The sequence below is a fragment of the Lycium ferocissimum genome, chromosome 3 (assembly GCF_029784015.1).
Source record: "Lycium ferocissimum isolate CSIRO_LF1 chromosome 3, AGI_CSIRO_Lferr_CH_V1, whole genome shotgun sequence".
NCBI classification, from domain to species: Eukaryota; Viridiplantae; Streptophyta; class Magnoliopsida; order Solanales; family Solanaceae; genus Lycium; species Lycium ferocissimum.
In genome coordinates this window covers 24,813,871-24,819,993 of record NC_081344.1, presented here as the reverse complement: position 1 = coordinate 24,819,993, position 6,123 = coordinate 24,813,871, and the positions used below count along the sequence as shown (strand labels likewise).

At 32.9% G+C, this 6,123-nt stretch overlaps 1 protein-coding gene across 1 annotated transcript in view; it reads left to right on the top strand.

Annotated features, from left to right (window-relative positions):
* LOC132048796 (uncharacterized mitochondrial protein AtMg00820-like) overlaps window positions 1–6,123 on the top strand; it is an 8,030-nt gene that overhangs the window by 1,045 nt on the left and 862 nt on the right. The window lies entirely within an intron of this gene.

Here is a 6,123-nt window from a genome sequence, read left to right as displayed (position 1 = left end):
AAAAGGCAACAAATAAACACAAAAAACAAAAAAAATTAAAAAAACCCATGCTCTTCTTCATCTTCTCCTTCAAAATCATCATTTCTCACGATTTTAAAACCTAACTTCAATGAACCAAGTGAAAAAAAAAGTTTTACACGAGAATGAATAAACAGAAAATGGAGAAATGAAAGCGTGGCCTTGGCAGCAATGGAAGAGAGAATGAAGCAGTAACAATGGTGGTCACACGGTTTTTTCTGGTGGAGAAATTTGGAGCGAAAACTTTTTTTTGAAATAAGATGGTTATTAGTTGGGATCGTGGGGGAGTGGGTTGGATGGAGTTTTTGTATAATGTGGGTTGGAAGAAGTTTTTGTATAATGTGTATGAGCTTTTATTGTGTATTTGTAAAAGATTATAAGTTTTAAAAATTATAATTCGGTCCCAATTTTAGTTAATCATTTTTAAAGACAAGTTTGACCTTGGTGAGTCCAAACTTATCACCATTTCTAATTATCAGACTTTTTTGTCACCAAAACTTAAATCTTCCGAGTAACTACTCGCAAATAACCTTATTCCTTGATTACCTTTTTAGAGACGAATTGTATAGCACGGTGAGTTGCTTTCAATAACTAACAAAGGGAACCACGTTGGACAATCCAAATGAGGTGTTGAAAAATCCAGACTCGTTAATGGCTAAAGTTTTGAAAAGCAAATATTTCCCAAATTCTTGTTTTATGAAGAAAGCGAGTGAAAAGGATCATTTTCGTGGATTTGAAAGCTTGATGTGGGAAAAGACCTCTTACGAAGGAGTCAAAATGGAATATTGGGGATGGTGCACGTATTTAATATGTAATGCGAGCCATGGCTACTAAGGATGATAACTTTTACCTGACTACAATTATGGTGATCTTGTTACAATTCATGGTGATAGTGTCGGATTTAAAAAGTTTTTTGACTTGATTGATGGTGAGATCAACATGGAAATTAGATATGCTTGGTGGCTTGTGCGAGGTGACATTAAAGCTATTCTTTCTATTCCTTTGTCTAGGTCGGGCGGGATTGATAGATTTGTTACTTTACACGATCGGGGAGTTATGAGGTGCGTTCAGATTATCACTGGCAAAATCATTATTGGAGGCTCACGAAAGGAGAAATGATAAATTGAATCGAAGTAACAATCTTTTCGGAAATCATTTTGGTTGAGTGTGTGGAAAATGAAAATTAAGAACAAGTTAAAGCATTTTTTGAGAAAGGGTTTGTTGGATGCCTTACAGTTAAAAGTGTGCTATGCAAGAAAGCTAAGAAGCTACAAAGATCAAACATCGCGAGGTATGTCTGCGATGGAAAAGAAAACAATTGAACATATGTTCTTTCTTGCCCTGGATCTCTATTTGTGCGGAAAATGAGTCTGTTTTATAGCCTAATATAGATAGAGTTGATAATTTTGCTAGTTGGTGGTATGATCTTTTTGAATGTTAAGCAATTTCGGAAGATGAATCTTTTGAATTTATCTATGCATCTAATGTGGTTTATTTGGAAAGCTAGGAATAGTTGGAATTTGAATAATGAAATGTGGGACGTTCCTAATATTGTCACAAGCATTATTTGATTACCATGAGTTTAAAGAACCGGATTGTCTATCGTAACACCTAAAATGATATATCTTATTGATGAACGACTAATCTTTTGTCAAGATGAGGTTTTGTTTTTAAGCGATGCGAGTGTGCGAAAAGGACACGGGGAGATTCCCGGTATTGGTGTTATAGCGATTTGATGCTTGTGGTTCGATACTTCATGCCCTTTGGCTCTCAATTCGATCGGTTAGAGGCTTCGTCGTCGTTGAAGCGGAAATTGCGGTTAGAGAGGCATTGCAGTTGCGGTTCACAAGAGATGGAGGAAAGTGCATATTCTATCGGATGCAATGGAATTGGTAATGATACGTCAAGAGGCCCAGAAGTCGGCACACCTTGGCACATGCCAAAACGTATGTGAAGATATCATGCGACTTAGGGACACCCTAGATGTAGTTCGATTTTCTTTTATTAGAAGGAACAAAAATAGGTGTAGTCACCGTCTTGCTAGTTTTTCAAAGACTTTAGTCGATGAAGTTTATTGGGATAACCAATTTTCTATGCTGAAACGGCACATGAAACTGAATGTTTCTTTTTCTTTATCAAATGAATGAAAAGGTCGACCTTTTTTGATGGAAAAAAAAGAAAAAGAAAAAGGCTATATATATATAGCTAATTTCGGGGAATAGAAAATGAACTGAAAAGTGATAATCATGAGGCAGTACTTCAAGTTCATACATAGTACTACAATTCGGACTGTGTCCTGTTAACTACTATAGTAAATGTCTTGGTGGGAATACTTTATTGGTGATTTGAGTATTGTTGAAATGTCATAAGTTTGAGATTTTTTTCTTAAGAAAAATTGAAACGTAATACATGGAACACTTTATTTAGAGGGCCAACTGCAAGTTATGCAAGGGATAAAAATTGTGTATATGAAACGTAATTGGTTTGCCTTTTCTTTTAAAACCGAACCAAATCAAAACCAACAAATATTAATTTATTTAATTGATTTAGTTTAACTTTCAATTTGGATGGGTTTTTAACTAAATCGTGAAGACACGTACACGAGGAAAGGGACAAAGTTTGGTAAGTTAAATGGGTCGAGAGCAAAATTTTCAAAGGATTTCTTTCTATTTAAGGGATAAAAAGGAGGAGAGAGCAAATCTACAGAAGGCATACAGACAATTCTTTCTAACTTGCTAGCTATGAAATCTATGGTTGGCCTTTAACCTAAAATATTTGAAGCTTGCCGTCTAGAGGTCAGATTTGCTTATAAAGGAAAATTACTGAGGGACTAAACAAGCAAAAAGTAGCACCGAAGGACTGAAATGCAAATCAAGTTTTATCAAAGACACTTGCTTTGACTATGTAGACAAAAGCACACACATTGTTCGGAATAATATTTTGGATTGTGAATTGTACTCCTAGGCAATCTTTTAAAAGACGTATATGCATGTAGTTTGTCTGTCTAGTAGGTCAACTTTTACTTATAAAAGAAGGTGTTGATTTAAACAACCAAAACAAAGCATGACCATTGGAATGCAAATCGAAAGATATCAAAGATATTTTTCTTTGACTATGTGGATTTCTCAATAATCAAAGTAGGATTCTTTTTAGTGCCAAGTTTGGCCTTGATTATGGAAATATTTTCACAATCAGATTACATATAAAGAAATTATAAATATCTGATTATAATTAATTAATAATTTAATGAAAATAATAACTAATTCATTATCAAGTGTTATTATTCATTTAGAATCTAACTTTTTTTCGTATTTATCCTGCATCTAACTCAAATCAATTCTTTTTAACAAAAGGGTTCTGAGAAAGAAAACGGTGAATTTTCTCACAAAACCACATCACAGTTTACACCTAATCTCTTAGAAAGAATCCTACATTTGCTTCTTTTAGCCAATTTTAATTGTTTTTCTGCTAATCAACTTTTGAGAAACAACCTGTATCTCTATGTGTTTAGACTAATTAAACAATGTATTAGACAATACATATTGGTTCATTTCATTTAGCGAAAACAAATAAAACCATGTTCTTTATTTCTTAATTCAGGTTTCATGAGTGAGAAATGAGTATGAATTTTTATGATTTCCTTCATCATGAACAATAGGATCAGATCCACCTCTCGATCTCTCCCCCTCCTCCCCCTAACCCCAAAAGGGATAAAAAAGAAAAAAAAGTTGGTTTCTCTTTGCTTTTTGATTTTCTATTTTTCATATTTTTGTTGTGGCTTTCCTGCCCCCAGTTTCCACGTATCCTTAGACTTAATATTTTCTGTCTGTTTCATTTTTTTTTATTTTTTTTTCGCCGTATTCAATACCTGCATTGGATTCCGATTATATGATCGCGCATTGTAGGGTCTATTTAGAACACGCTCTCTAAATATTTTCATTTCGGGGGTTGAGCAGGAGGCACTCAAGTTGGTGGAGATTTTATTAGCCATCCTACCACAATCACATTGATTTCTTTCAATTTCAATTTGTACGGTCGAACTTGATTTGACAGAGTTTAAAAATGAAAGACTTTTTAGTTTGCAATTATAAAACATGATGTAATATTTGTGTGCTATAAAATTTTTAAACTTAATGTTCTTTAATACTATATCATAAAGTCGTAACATTTTATTGTGATTATAAATTTTTTCTTATACTAGGTAATAAATCGAAGTTTAAAAGTTAAATTATTTTCAACATTTATAAATATATATTCCTTTTTGGAACAAACTAACAACATAACATCACATTAATGCCAAGTGAATAATTTTTCTCTTTTTTTTTTTCCTTTTACTATAAGGATTATGTTTTGTTATGTTTGTTAAGATTCAATTAAGTAGAGTTTTAGTTCTGTTTGGATTTGGGTGGGGGGTGTGGGGAGGGGTTTGGGATGTGCTTTACTTAGGGGTGTTTTTTAAATGAGACAGAAAAATCGGTAGAACCGGTGAAACGAGATCAACCGACTTGATAAACCGAAAAATCGGCTTGGTTTGACTTGATTTGGTTTTAAATTTTAAAAATCGATAACTTGTTGGTTTGGTTTGGTATTAAACAAAAAAAAAAAAACGAACCAAACCGAACCAAACCGATACATACATACATATATATATATATACGCGATAACATTTGGTTTGGTTTGGTGTTAAACAAAAAAAAAACGAACCAAACCGAACCAAACCGATACATACATATATATATATATATATATATATGTATATATGTATCTACTGTATATGTATATGTATATGTATATATGTATATGTATATACATATGTATATGTGTATATATATATATATACATATACGTATACGTATACATATACATATATACATATATATATATATATATATATATATATATATATATATATATATATATATATATATATATTAAACCAAAAAAAACGAACCAAAAAACCGAATAAACCGATACATACATATATATGTATACATATACATATATATGTATACATATACATATATATGTATACATATATATATATATATATATATATATATATATATATATATATATATCAGAGTCAATACAAATTCAAATAATCGGTAAGAAAAGTGTAGCCCGTTTAAGTTTAAAAATTAAAATAAAAAGAAATTACTAAAGGTAAAATAGAATTTCCCCCTTATTCAGTTTTACGGTTCTCTCATTTACATGACATCTGAATTATTACTAATAAGCTAGCATTTTATCTGTAATAAATTAAAGGGAAGAAAACGGCACAATTGGAATTTAAAAAGATTTAGTAGATAACTTTGTCTTTGTGTTTATCATTTTTTGTTTTACTTTTGTTGCTTTCTTCTTAATACTTCATAAACACGATGAATCTAAATAACAAAAAAATTTCGGAGGGAGTTCTTGTCACGGCCGAGAACTACGGGCCCATGTGGCTGTGCTCAAGGCTAACCACAGGAACACCACTCATGTCGCGACTTATCTTCTCTCATTCATGATATGGATATGATCATAGAAAATTATCATTTGAAACATATTTACTTTTTATGAACATAAGCCCTTGACTATCAAAATAATAGACATACATGCATATACGAGCACTATGGGGCCATACACCCCTTTTTCGTATCTACGGCCTCTCTGGGACAGACTATGGACGGGGCGGGGCCCCTCGTGCCCAAAAAAATATATACACGTTTTATACCCAAAAAAATAATCAATGGACCCGAAAAATGGGGGTCTCAAGCTAGGTCCCTTTGGGCGGATCCCTCCTGCTACCAGCCGAACACGCGTCCCAAAAAAAGGCCGAGCAGTATTTCGAGTTTTCATAAACAAAAAGAGACATCAAAGAAAAAGGAGGCATCAAAGAAGAGAAAAGGTGATTCTTTCATACTCTATCATATTATAGTAAAGTATGCCCCCCAAAAAGGGGGTGTAATAATAATAATATGGCGTGGGGGATTGATTCATGCCGCCCTAGTGGCTTTTTCCCCCATTCGGCCCGGGGTATAGTTTCCCCCGGATTGCCCACATAAAACGCGGTGTGATACTCTTTCCTTAAAAATTTTTATCTTCATGTACATGTAAAACTCA